This window comes from Dendrobates tinctorius, unplaced genomic scaffold (genome assembly GCF_039654945.1).
Source record: "Dendrobates tinctorius isolate UK_male_01 unplaced genomic scaffold, ASM3965494v1 ptg000047l, whole genome shotgun sequence".
Taxonomy (NCBI): domain Eukaryota; kingdom Metazoa; phylum Chordata; class Amphibia; order Anura; family Dendrobatidae; genus Dendrobates; species Dendrobates tinctorius.
In genome coordinates this window covers 13410065-13423230 of record NW_027361715.1, presented here as the reverse complement: position 1 = coordinate 13423230, position 13166 = coordinate 13410065, and the positions used below count along the sequence as shown (strand labels likewise).

At 35.4% G+C, this 13166-nt stretch overlaps 8 non-coding genes across 8 annotated transcripts; all 8 read left to right on the top strand.

Annotated features, from left to right (window-relative positions):
• The first annotated feature begins 184 nt into the window (after positions 1-184).
• Positions 185-266, top strand: TRNAL-AAG (transfer RNA leucine (anticodon AAG)). The gene has a single exon. It is a non-coding gene; the product is annotated as a tRNA-Leu (tRNA).
• Positions 267-499: 233 nt separating this feature from the next.
• TRNAL-UAG (transfer RNA leucine (anticodon UAG)) lies at positions 500-581 on the top strand. Its single transcript has one exon. It is a non-coding gene; the product is annotated as a tRNA-Leu (tRNA).
• A 1490-nt stretch (positions 582-2071) lies between these two features.
• Positions 2072-2153, top strand: TRNAL-AAG (transfer RNA leucine (anticodon AAG)). The gene has a single exon. It is a non-coding gene; the product is annotated as a tRNA-Leu (tRNA).
• Positions 2154-2391: 238 nt separating this feature from the next.
• Positions 2392-2473, top strand: TRNAL-UAG (transfer RNA leucine (anticodon UAG)). Its single transcript has one exon. It is a non-coding gene; the product is annotated as a tRNA-Leu (tRNA).
• A 3383-nt stretch (positions 2474-5856) lies between these two features.
• TRNAL-AAG (transfer RNA leucine (anticodon AAG)) lies at positions 5857-5938 on the top strand. Its single transcript has one exon. It is a non-coding gene; the product is annotated as a tRNA-Leu (tRNA).
• A 2135-nt stretch (positions 5939-8073) lies between these two features.
• TRNAL-UAG (transfer RNA leucine (anticodon UAG)) lies at positions 8074-8155 on the top strand. Its single transcript has one exon. It is a non-coding gene; the product is annotated as a tRNA-Leu (tRNA).
• Positions 8156-9977: 1822 nt separating this feature from the next.
• Positions 9978-10059, top strand: TRNAL-UAA (transfer RNA leucine (anticodon UAA)). Its single transcript has one exon. It is a non-coding gene; the product is annotated as a tRNA-Leu (tRNA).
• Positions 10060-11552: 1493 nt separating this feature from the next.
• TRNAL-AAG (transfer RNA leucine (anticodon AAG)) lies at positions 11553-11634 on the top strand. Its single transcript has one exon. It is a non-coding gene; the product is annotated as a tRNA-Leu (tRNA).
• The last annotated feature ends 1532 nt before the right edge of the window (positions 11635-13166 follow it).

The following is a 13166-nucleotide window of genomic DNA, read 5'->3' as shown; positions in this document are numbered from 1 at the left end:
CTATTGCGCTCTTTTTCTTTCAGTTTTCATTATTATAGCGGATTTTGACTGACCAAAAAAACTGATGTGTGAAGCAGGCCTTATATTTAGAAACATGCCCATTTTCCCACATGCACAATTTTAAATGTAGTTAAATGTACTTCACTTACTCTAAGAAAACTTGCTTGAACATGAAAAAAAATATAGTAGCATGGCCGAGCGGTCTAAGGCGCTGGATTAAGGCTCCAGTCTCTTTGGAGGTGTGGGTTCAAATCCCACTGCTGCCAATATTATAAGAATTTAAAAACATTTTCATCTTTTTGCTTTCAGTCAAATTAGCATATGCTTTTATGTACTTTGGTATGAGTGTGTGCTTTTCTGTTTAAGAAAAAACATTTGATAGAATCATTGCTTTCTCCAAATATTTAGATACTTGCCCATATTCCAACATGATCAAGTTTGAAATGTATTCACATGTACTACACTTACTCCAAGGAACTTACATCACACAGTAAATAATGGTAGCATGGCAGAGCGGTCTAAGGCGCTGGATTTAGGCTCCAGTCTTTTTCGAGGCGTGGGTTCAAATCCCACTGCTGCCAATATTATGAGAATTTAATAACATTTTAATCTTATTACTTTGCTTTCAGCCAAACTAGCGTGTGCTCTTATGTACTTTGTTATGAGTGTGTGCTAAGGCTGTCTGAGGCGTCGGTTCAAATCACACTGCTGCCAGTATTTTAACCTTTTGAACATATTTTTATGATTTTGCTAACACACAAATTAGCATGTGCTTTAACCTTGTTTTGTAGTTGTATAAGCGTGTGCTTTTCTTTTAAGGAAAAGACAGTTTATAGAATCATTGCTTTTTCCTTGAGCATAGAAACTTTCTCATCTTCAAAAATACAGAAATTTAAATATAGTCAAATGTTCTTCAGTTACTTTAAGTAGCTCAGAGGCGTAAGTTGAAATCCTACTGCTGCAACTATTATAAGTTTTTGACAACATTTTGATCTTATTGCTATGATTTTGTTAAAAGAATAATTAACATGTGCTTTAATCTTCTTTTGCATTTGTATGAGCGTGTGTTTTTCTGTTTAGGAAAAGACAGATGTTAGAATCATTGCTTTTTTGTGCTTAGAGATTTGTTTATTTTTCAACCTGCACAAATTTTAAAAATAATCCAATGTACTTGTGTACTTATGAGGCATGGGTTCAAATCCAACTGCTGCCAGTATTAAGAGGTTCTGAATACCTTTTGAATTTATTCTTATTACTTTGCTTACAGTCAAATTAGCATGTGCTTTAATCTTTTGTATTTGTATGAGTGTGTGCTTTTCCGTTTAGGAAAAGACAGTTGATAGAATCATCGCTTTTTTGTGTTTAGAGATTTATTTATTTTCCAACATGCACAAGTTTTAAATATAGTCTGTTGTAATTGTGTGCTTCTGAGGTGTGGGTTCAAATCCCACAGATGTTAGTAAGAGGAGGTTTTCATAACCTATTGAACGCATTCTTTTATATTGCAAACAGTGAAATTAATGTGTGCTCCAATGTACTTTTGTATTTGTATGATTGTGTACTTTTCTGCTAAGGAAAAGACAGTGGATAGAATCATTGCTTTTTCCTAAGGCCTGTTTCCCACATCCGTTTGTGTCCATCAGTCAAAATCCGCCATCTTGCAAAAAAAAGATATGCCATTGTTTTCTCTCTCTCTCTTTCCCCCCCATGGGCTCAAATCCAAATGCTCCCAGTATTAAGAGGTTCTGAAAACCTTTTGATTTTATTCTTATTACTTTGCTTACAGTCAAATTAAGTCTCTCTCTCTCTCCTTCCCCAGTCAGCAGTTCCTTTAAAATTCTTCCTTTGACTGATTCGATAAAATAACGGTCCGGTGCCAAACGTTGTGATCAGTACAGGAACGGATCCGTTATCCGCCATTATAGTGGATTTTGACTGACCAAAAAAACTGATGTGTGAAGCAGGCCTTATATTTAGAAACATGCCCATTTTACCACATGCACAATTTTAAATGTAGTTAAATGTACTTCACTTACTCTAAGAAAACTTGCTTGAACATAAACAAAAATATGGTAGCATGGCCGAGCGGTCTAAGGCGCTGGATTAAGGCTCCAGTCTCTTTGGAGGCGTGGGTTCAAATCCCACTGCTGCCAATATTATAAGAATTTAAAAACATTTTCATCTTATTGCTTTGCTTTCAGTCAAATTAACATATGCTTTTATGTACTTTGGTATGAGTGTGTGCTTTTCTGTTTAAGAAAAAACATTTGATAGAATCATTGCTTTCTCCAAATATTTAGATACTTGCCCATATTCCAACATGATCAAGTTTGAAATGTATTCACATGTACTACACTTACTCCAAGGAACTTACGTCTCACATTAAATAATGGGAGCATGGCCGAGCGGTCTAAGGCGCTGGATTTAGGCTCCTGTCTCTTTCGAGGCGTGGGTTCAAATCCCACTGCTGCCAATATTAAGAATTTAAAAACATTTTCATCTTATTACTTTGCTTTCAGCCAAATTAGCATGTGCTCTTATGTACTTTGTTATGAGTGTGTGCTAAGGCTGTCTGAGGCGTCGGTTCAAATCCCACTGCTGCCAGTATTTTAACCTTTTGAACATATTTTTATGATTTTGCTAACACACAAATTAGCATGTGCTTTAACCTTGTTTTGTAGTTGTATAAGCGTGTGCTTTTCTTTTAAGGAAAAGACAGTTTATAGAATCATTGTTTTTTCCTTGAGCATAGAAACTTTCTCATCTTCAAAAATACAGAAATTTAAATATAGTCAAATGTTCTTCAGTTACTTTAAGTAGCTCAGAGGCGTAAGTTGAAATCCTACTGCTGCAACTATTATAAGTTTTTGACAACATTTTGATCTTATTGCTATGATTTTGTTAAAAGAATAATTAACATGTGCTTTAATCTTCTTTTGCATTTGTATGAGTGTGTGTTTTTCTGTTTAGGAAAAGACAGATGTTAGAATCATTGCTTTTTTGTGCTTAGAGATTTGTTTATTTTTCAACCTGCACAAATTTTAAAAATAATCCAATGTACTTGTGTACTTATGAGGCATGGGTTCAAATCCAACTGCTGCCAGTATTAAGAGGTTCTGAAAACCTTTTGATTTTATTCTTATTACTTTGCTTACAGTCAAATTAGCATGTGCTTTAATCTTTTGTATTTGTATGAGTGTGTGCTTTTCCGTTTAGGAAAAGACAGTTGATAGAATCATCGCTTTTTTGTGTTTAGAGATTAGTCTATTTTCCAACATGCACAAGTTTGAACTATAGTCTGTTTTAATTGTGTGCTTCTGAGGTGTGGGTTCAAATCTCACAGATGTTAGTAAGAGGAGGTTTTCATAACCTATTGAACGCATTCTTTTATATTGCAAACAGTGAAATTAATATGTGCTCCAATGTACTTTTGTATTTGTATGATTGTGTACTTTTCTGCTAAGGAAAAGACAGTGGATAGAATCATTGCTTTTTCCTAAGGCCTGTTTCCCACATCCGTTTGTGTCCATCAGTCAAAATCCGCCATCTTGCAAAAAAAAGATATGCCATTGTTTTCTCTCTCTCTCTTTCCCCCCCATGGGCTCAAATCCAAATGCTGCCAGTATTAAGAGGTTCTGAAAACCTTTTGATTTTATTTTTATTACTTTGCTTACAGTCAAATTAAGTCTCTCTCTCTCTCCTTCCCCAGTCAGCGGTTCCTTTAAAATTCTTCCTTTGACTGATTCGATAAAATAACGGTCCGGTGCCAAACGTTGTGATCAGTACAGGAACGGATCCGTTATCCGCCATTATAGCGGATTTTGACTGACCAAAAAAACTGATGTGTGAAGCAGGCCTTATATTTAGAAACATGCCCATTTTCCCACATGCACAATTTTAAATGTAGTTAAATGTACTTCACTTACTCTAAGAAAACTTGCTTGAACATGAAAAAAAATGTGGAAGCATGTCTGAGCGGTCTAAGGCGCTGGATTAAGACTCCAGTCTCTTTGGAGGTGTGGGATCAAATCCCACTGCTGCCAATATTATAAGAATTTAAAAACATTTTCATCTTATTGCTTTGCTTTCAGTCAAATTAGCATATGCTTTTATGTACTTTGGTATGAGTGTGTGCTTTTCTGTTTAAGAAAAAACATTTGATAGAATCATTGCTTTCTCCAAATATTTAGATGCTTGCCCATATTCCAACATTATCAAGTTTGAAATGTATTCACATGTACTACACTTACTCCAAGGAACTTACATCACGCAGTAAATAATGGTAACATGGCCGAGCGGTCTAAGACGCTGGATTTAGGCTCCAGTCTCTTTCGAGGCGTGGCTTCAAATCCCACTGCTGCCAATATTCTGAGAATTTAAAAACATTTTCATCTTATTACTTTGCTTTCAGCCAAATTAGCATGTGCTCTTATGTACTTTGTTATGAGTGTGTGCTAAGGCTGTCTGAGGCGTCGGTTCAAATCCCACTGCTGCCAGTATTTTAACCTTTTGAACATATTTTTATGATTTTGCTAACACACAAATTAGCATGTGCTTTAACCTTGTTTTGTAGTTGTATAAGCGTGTGATTTTCTTTTAAGGAAAAGACAGTTTATAGAATCATTGCTTTTTCCTTGAGCATAGAAACTTTCTCATCTTCAAAAATACAGAAATTTAAATATAGTCAAATGTTCTTCAGTTACTTTAAGTAGCTCAGAGGCGTAAGTTGAAATCCTACTGCTGCAACTATTATACGTTTTTGACAACATTTTGATCTTATTGCTATGATTTTGTTAAAAGAATAATTAACATGTGCTTTAATCTTCTTTTGCATTTGTATGAGTGTGTGTTTTTCTGTTTAGGAAAAGACAGATGTTAGAATCATTGCTTTTTTGTGCTTAGAGATTTGTTTATTTTTCAACCTGCACAAATTTTAAAACTAATCCAATGTACTTGTGTACTTATGAGGCATGGGTTCAAATCCAACTGCTGCCAGTATTAAGAGGTTCTGAAAACCTTTTGATTTTATTCTTATTTCTTTGCTTACAGTCAAATTAGCATGTGCTTTAATCTTTTGTATTTGTATGAGTGTGTGCTTTTCCGTTTAGGAAAAGACAGTTGATAGAATCATCGCTTTTTTGTGTTTAGAGATTTCTCTATTTTCCAACATGCACAAGTTTGAAATATAGTCTGTTGTAATTGTGTGCTTCTGAGGTGTGGGTTCAAATCCCACAGATGTTAGTAAGAGGAGGTTTTCATAACCTATTGAACGCATTCTTTTATAATACAAACAGTGAAATTAATGTGTGCTCCAATGTACTTTTGTATTTGTATGATTGTGTACTTTTCTGCTAAGGAAAAGACAGTGGATAGAATCATTGCTTTTTCCTAAGGCCTGTTTCCCACATCCGTTTCTGTCCATGAGTCAAAATCCGCCATCTTGCAAAAAAAAATATGCCATTGTTTTCTCTCTCTCTCTCTCTTTCCCCCCCATGGGCTCAAATCCAACTGCTGCCAGTATTAAGAGGTTCTGAAAACCTTTTGATTTTATTCTTATTACTTTGCTTACAGTCAAATTAAGTCTCTCTCTCTCTCCTTCCCCAGTCAGCGGTTCCTTTAAAATTCTTCCTTTGACTGATTCGATAAAATAACGGTCCGGTGCCAAACATTGTGATCAGTACAGGAACGGATCCGTTATCCGCCATTATAGCGGATTTTGACTGACCAAAAAAACTGATGTGTGAAGCAGGCCTTATATTTAGAAACATGCCCATTTTCCCACATGCACAATTTTAAATGTAGTTAAATGTACTTCACTTACTCTAAGAAAACTTGCTTGAACATGAAAAAAATTGTGGTAGCAAGGCCGAGCGGTCTAAGGTGCTGGATTAAGGCTCCAGACTCTTTGGAGGCGTGGGTTCCAATCCCACTGCTGCCAATATTATAAGAATTTAAAAACATTTTCATCTTATTGCTTTGCTTTCAGTCAAATTAGCATATGCTTTTATGTACTTTGGTATGAGTGTGTGCTTTTCTGTTTAAGAAAAAACATTTGATAGAATCATTGCTTTCTCCAAATATTTAGATACTTGCCCATATTCCAACATGATCAAGTTTGAAATGTATTCACATGTACTACACTTACTACAAGGAACTTACATCACGCAGTAAATAATGGTAGCATGGCCGAGCGGTCTAAAATGCTGGATTTAGGCTCCAATCTCTTTCGAGGCGTGGCTTCAAATCCCACTGCTGCCAATATTCTGAGAATTTAAAAACATTTTCATCTTATTACTTTGCTTTCAGCCAAATTAGCATGTGCTCTTATGTACTTTGTTATGAGTGTGTGCTAAGGCTGTCTGAGGCGTCGGTTCAAATCCCACTGCTGCCAGTATTTTAACCTTTTGAACATATTTTTATGATTTTGCTAACACACAAATTAGCATGTGCTTTAACCTTGTTTTGTAGTTGTATAAGCGTGTGCTTTTCTTTTAAGGAAAAGACAGTTTATAGAATCATTGCTTTTTCCTTGAGCATAGAAACTTTCTCATCTTCAAAAATACAGAAATTTAAATATAGTCAAATGTTCTTCAGTTACTTAAAGTAGCTCAGAGGCGTAAGTTGAAATCCTACTGCTGCAACTATTATACGTTTTTGACAACATTTTGATCTTATTGCTATGATTTTGTTAAAAGAATAATTAACATGTGCTTTAATCTTCTTTTGCATTTGTATGAGTGTGTGTTTTTCTGTTTAGGAAAAGACAGATGTTAGAATCCTTGCTTTTTTGTGCTTAGAGATTTGTTTATTTTTCAACCTGCACAAATTTTAAAAATAATCCAATGTACTTGTGTACTTATGAGGCATGGGTTCAAATCCAGCTGCTGCCAGTATTAAGAGGTTCTGAAAACCTTTTGATTTTATTCTTATTACTTTGCTTACAGTCAAATTAGCATGTGCTTTAATCTTTTGTATTTGTATGAGTGTGTGCTTTTCCGTTTAGGAAAAGACAGTTGATAGAATCATCGCTTTTTTGTGTTTAGAGATTTGTCAATATTCCAACATGCACAAGTTTGAAATATAGTCTGTTGTAATTGTGTGCTTCTGAGGTGTGGGTTCAAATCCCACAGATGTTAGTAAGAGGAGGTTTTCATAACCTATTGAACGCATTCTTTTATATTGCAAACAGTGAAATTAATGTGTGCTCCAATGTACTTTTGTATTTGTATGATTGTGTACTTTTCTGCTAAGGAAAAGACAGTGGATAGAACCATTGCTTTTTCCTAAGGCCTGTTTCCCACATCCGTTTGTATCCATCAGTCAAAATCCGCCATCTTGCAAAAAAAAGATATGCCATTGTTTTCTCTCTCTCTCTCTCTCTTTCCCCCCCATGGGCTCAAATCCAACTGCTGCCAGTATTAAGAGGTTCTGAAAACCTTTTGATTTTATTCTTATTACTTTGCTTAAAGTCAAATTAAGTCTCTCTCTCTCCTTCCCCAGTCAGCGGTTACTTTAAAATTCTTCCTTTGACTGACTCGATAAAATAACGGTCCGGTGCCAAATGTTGTGATCAGTACAGGAACGGATCCGTTATCCGCCATTATAGCGGATTTTGACTGACCAAAAAAACTGATGTGTGAAGCAGGCCTTATATTTAGAAACATGCCCATTTTCCCACATGCACAATTTTAAATGTAGTTAAATGTACTTCACTTACTCTAAGAAAACTTGCTTGAACATGAAAAAAAAATATGGTAGCATGGCCGAGCGGTCTAAGGCGCTGGATTAAGGCTCCAGTCGCTTTGGAGGCGTGGGTTCAAATGCTACTGCTGCTAATATTATAAGAATTTAAAAACATTTTCATCTTATTGCTTTGCTTTCAGTCAAATTAGCATATGCTTTTATGTACTTTGGTATGAGTGTGTGCTTTTCTGTTTAAGAAAAAACATTTGATAGAATCATTGCTTTCTCCAAATATTTAGTTACTTGCCCATATTCCAACATGATCAAGTTTGAAATGTATTCACATGTACTACACTTACTCCAAGGAACTTACATCACACAGTAAATAATGGTAGCATGGCCGAGTGGTCTAAGGCGCTGGATTTAGGCTCCAGTCTCTTTCGAGGCATGGGTTCAAATCCCACTGCTGCCAATATTCTGAGAATTTAAAAACATTTTCATCTTATTAAATTTGCTTTCAGCAAAATTAGCATGTGCTCTTATGTACTTTGTTATGAGTGTGTGCTAAGGCTGTCTGAGGCGTCGGTTCAAATCCCACTGCTGCCAGTATTTTAACCTTTTGAACATATTTTTATGATTTTGCTAACACACAAATTAGCATGTGCTTTAACCTTGTTTTGTAGTTGTATAAGCGTGTGCTTTTCTTTTAAGGAAAAGGCAGTTTATAGAATCATTGCTTTTTCCTTGAGCATAGAAACTTTCTCATCTTCAAAAATACAGAAATTTAAATATAGTCAAATGTTCTTCAGTTACTTTAAGTAGCTCAGAGGCATAAGTTGAAATCCTACTGCTGCAACTATTATAAGTTTTTGACAACATTTTGATCTTATTGCTATGATTTTGTTAAAAGAATAATTAACATGTGCTTTAATCTTCTTTTGCATTTGTATGAGTGTGTGTTTTTCTGTTTAGGAAAAGACAGATGTTAGAATCATTGCTTTTTTGTGCTTAGAGATTTGTTTATTTTTCAACCTGCACAAATTTTAAAAATAATCCAATGTACTTGTGTACTTATGAGGCATGGGTTCAAATCCAACTGCTGCCAGTATTAAGAGGTTCTGAAAACCTTTTGATTTTATTCTTATTACTTTGCTTACAGTCAAATTAGCATGTGCTTTAATCTTTTGTATTTGTATGAGTGTGTGCTTTTCCGTTTAGGAAAAGACAGTTGATAGAATCATCGCTTTTTTGTGTTTAGAGAGTTGTCTATTTTCCAACATGCACAAGTTTGAAATATAGTCTGTTGTAATTGTGTGCTTCTGAGGTGTGGGTTCAAATCCCACAGATGTTAGTAAGAGGAGGTTTTCATAACCTATTGAACGCATTCTTTTATATTGCAAACAGTGAAATTAATGTGTGCTCCAATGTACTTTTGTATTTGTATGATTGTGTACTTTTCTGCTAAGGAAAAGACAGTGGATAGAATCATTGCTTTTTCCTAAGGCCTGTTTCCCACATCCGTTTGTGTCCATCAGTCAAAATCTGCCATCTTGCAAAAAAAGATATGCCATTGTTTTCTCTCTCTCTCTCTCTCTCTCTTTCCCCCCCATGGGCTCAAATCCAACTGCTGCCAGTATTAAGAGGTTCTGAAAACCTTTTGATTTTATTCTTATTACTTTGCTTACAGTCAAATTAAGTCTCTCTCTCTCTCTCCTTCCCCAGTCAGCGGTTCCTTTAAAATTCTTCCTTTGACTGACTCGATAAAATAACGGTCCGGTGCCAAACGTTGTGATCAGTACAGGAACGGATCCGTTATCCGCCATTATAGCGGATTTTGACTGACCAAAAAAACTGATGTGTGAAGCAGGTCTTATATTTAGAAACATGCCCATTTTCCCACATGCACAATTTTAAATGTAGTTAAATGTACTTCACTTACTCTAAGAAAACTTGCTTGAACATGAAAAAAAATATGGTACCATGGCCGAGCGGTCTAAGGCGCTGGGTTAAGGCTACAGTCTCTTTGGAGGCGTGGGTTCAAATCCCACTGCTGCCAATATTATAAGAATTTAAAAACTTTTTCATCTTATTGCTTTGCTTTCAGTCAAATTAGCATATGCTTTTATGTACTTTGGTATGAGTGTGTGCTTTTCTGTTTAAGAAAAAACATTTGATAGAATCATTCCTTTCTCCAAATATTTAGATACTTGCCCATATTCCAACATTATCAAGTTTGAAATGTATTCACATGTACTACACTTACTCCAAGGAACTTACATCACGCAGTAACTAATGGTAGCATGGCCGAGCGGTCTAAGGCGCTGGATTTAAACTCCAGTCTCTATCGAAGCGTGGGTTCAAATCCCACTGCTGCCAATATTATGAGAATTTAAAAACATTTTCATCTTATTACTTTGCTTTCAGCCAAATTAGCATGTGCTCTTATGTACTTTGTTATGAGTGTGTGCTAAGGCTGTCTGAGGCGTCGGTTCAAATCCCACTGCTGCCAGTATTTTAACCTTTTGAACATATTTTTATGATTTTGCTAACACACAAATTAGCATGTGCTTTAACCTTGTTTTGTAGTTGTATAAGCGTGTGCTTTTCTTTTAAGGAAAAGACAGTTTATAGAATCATTGCTTTTTCCTTGAGCATAGAAACTTTCTCATCTTCAAAAATACAGAAATTTAAATATAGTCAAATGTTCTTCAGTTACTTTAAGTAGCTCAGAGGCGTAAGTTGAAATCCTACTGCTGCAACTATTATAAGTTTTTGACAACATTTTGATCTTATTGCTATGATTTTGTTAAAAGAATAATTAACATGTGCTTTAATCTTCTTTTGCATTTGTATGAGTGTGTGTTTTTCTGTTTAGGAAAAGACAGATGTTAGAATCATTGCTTTTTTGTGCTTAGAGATTTGTTTATTTTTCAACCTGCACAAATTTTAAAACTAATCCAATGTACTTGTGTACTTATGAGGCATGGGTTCAAATCCAACTGCTGCCAGTATTAAGAGGTTCTGAAAACCTTTTGATTTTATTCTTATTACTTTGCTTACAGTCAAATTAGCATGTGCTTTAATCTTTTGTATTTGTATGAGTGTGTGCTTTTCCGTTTAGGAAAAGACAGTTGATAGAATCATCGCTTTTTTGTGTTTAGAGATTTCTCTATTTTCCAACATGCACAAGTTTGAAATATAGTCTGTTGTAATTGTGTGCTTCTGAGGTGTGGGTTCAAATCCCACAGATGTTAGTAAGAGGAGGTTTTCATAACCTATTGAACGCATTCTTTTATAATACAAACAGTGAAATTAATGTGTGCTCCAATGTACTTTTGTATTTGTATGATTGTGTACTTTTCTGCTAAGGAAAAGACAGTGGATAGAATCATTGCTTTTTCCTAAGGCCTGTTTCCCACATCCGTTTCTGTCCATGAGTCAAAATCCGCCATCTTGCAAAAAAAAATATGCCATTGTTTTCTCTCTCTCTCTCTCTTTCCCCCCCATGGACTCAAATCCAACTGCTGCCAGTATTAAGAGGTTCTGAAAACCTTTTGATTTTATTCTTATTACTTTGCTTACAGTCAAATTAAGTCTCTCTCTCTCTCCTTCCCCAGTCAGCGGTTCCTTTAAAATTCTTCCTTTGACTGATTCGATAAAATAACGGTCCGATGCCAAACGTTGTGATCAGTACAGGAACGGATCCGTTATCCGCCATTATAGCGGATTTTGACTGACCAAAAAAACTGATGTGTGAAGCAGGCCTTATATTTAGAAACATGCCCATTTTCCCACATGCACAATTTTAAATGTAGTTAAATGTACTTCACTTACTCTAAGAAAACTTGCTTGAACATGAAAAAAATTGTGGTAGCATGGCCGAGCGGTCTAAGGTGCTGGATTAAGGCTCCAGACTCTTTGGAGGCGTGGGTTCCAATCCCACTGCTGCCAATATTATAAGAATTTAAAAACATTTTCATCTTATTGCTTTGCTTTCAGTCAAATTAGCATATGCTTTTATGTACTTTGGTATGAGTGTGTGCTTTTCTGTTTAAGAAAAAACATTTGATAGAATCATTGCTTTCTCCAAATATTTAGATACTTGCCCATATTCCAACATGATCAAGTTTGAAATGTATTCACATGTACTACACTTACTACAAGGAACTTACATCACGCAGTAAATAATGGTAGCATGGCCGAGCGGTCTAAGATGCTGGATTTAGGCTCCAATCTCTTTCGAGGCGTGGCTTCAAATCCCACTGCTGCCAATATTCTGAGAATTTAAAAACATTTTCATCTTATTACTTTGCTTTCAGCCAAATTAGCATGTGCTCTTATGTACTTTGTTATGAGTGTGTGCTAAGGCTGTCTGAGGCGTCGGTTCAAATCCCACTGCTGCCAGTATTTTAACCTTTTGAACATATTTTTATGATTTTGCTAACACACAAATTAGCATGTGCTTTAACCTTGTTTTGTAGTTGTATAAGCGTGTGCTTTTCTTTTAAGGAAAAGACAGTTTATAGAATCATTGCTTTTTCCTTGAGCATAGAAACTTTCTCATCTTCAAAAATACAGAAATTTAAATATAGTCAAATGTTCTTCAGTTACTTAAAGTAGCTCAGAGGCGTAAGTTGAAATCCTACTGCTGCAACTATTATACGTTTTTGACAACATTTTGATCTTATTGCTATGATTTTGTTAAAAGAATAATTAACATGTGCTTTAATCTTCTTTTGCATTTGTATGAGTGTGTGTTTTTCTGTTTAGGAAAAGACAGATGTTAGAATCCTTGCTTTTTTGTGCTTAGAGATTTGTTTATTTTTCAACCTGCACAAATTTTAAAAATAATCCAATGTACTTGTGTACTTATGAGGCATGGGTTCAAATCCAGCTGCTGCCAGTATTAAGAGGTTCTGAAAACCTTTTGATTTTATTCTTATTACTTTGCTTACAGTCAAATTAGCATGTGCTTTAATCTTTTGTATTTGTATGAGTGTGTGCTTTTCCGTTTAGGAAAAGACAGTTGATAGAATCATCGCTTTTTTGTGTTTAGAGATTTGTCAATATTCCAACATGCACAAGTTTGAAATATAGTCTGTTGTAATTGTGTGCTTCTGAGGTGTGGTTTCAAATCCCACAGATGTTAGTAAGAGGAGGTTTTCATAACCTATTGAATGCATTCTTTTATATTGCAAACAGTGAAATTAATGTGTGCTCCAATGTACTTTTGTATTTGTATGATTGTGTACTTTTCTGCTAAGGAAAAGACAGTGGATAGAACCATTGCTTTTTCCTAAGGCCTGTTTCCCACATCCGTTTGTATCCATCAGTCAAAATCCGCCATCTTGCAAAAAAAAGATATGCCATTGTTTTCTCTCTCTCTCTCTCTCTCTCTCTCTCTCTCTCTCTCTCTCTCTCTCTCTCTCTCTCTCTCTCTCTCTCTCTCTCTCTCTCTCTCTCTCTCTCTCTCTCTCTCTCTC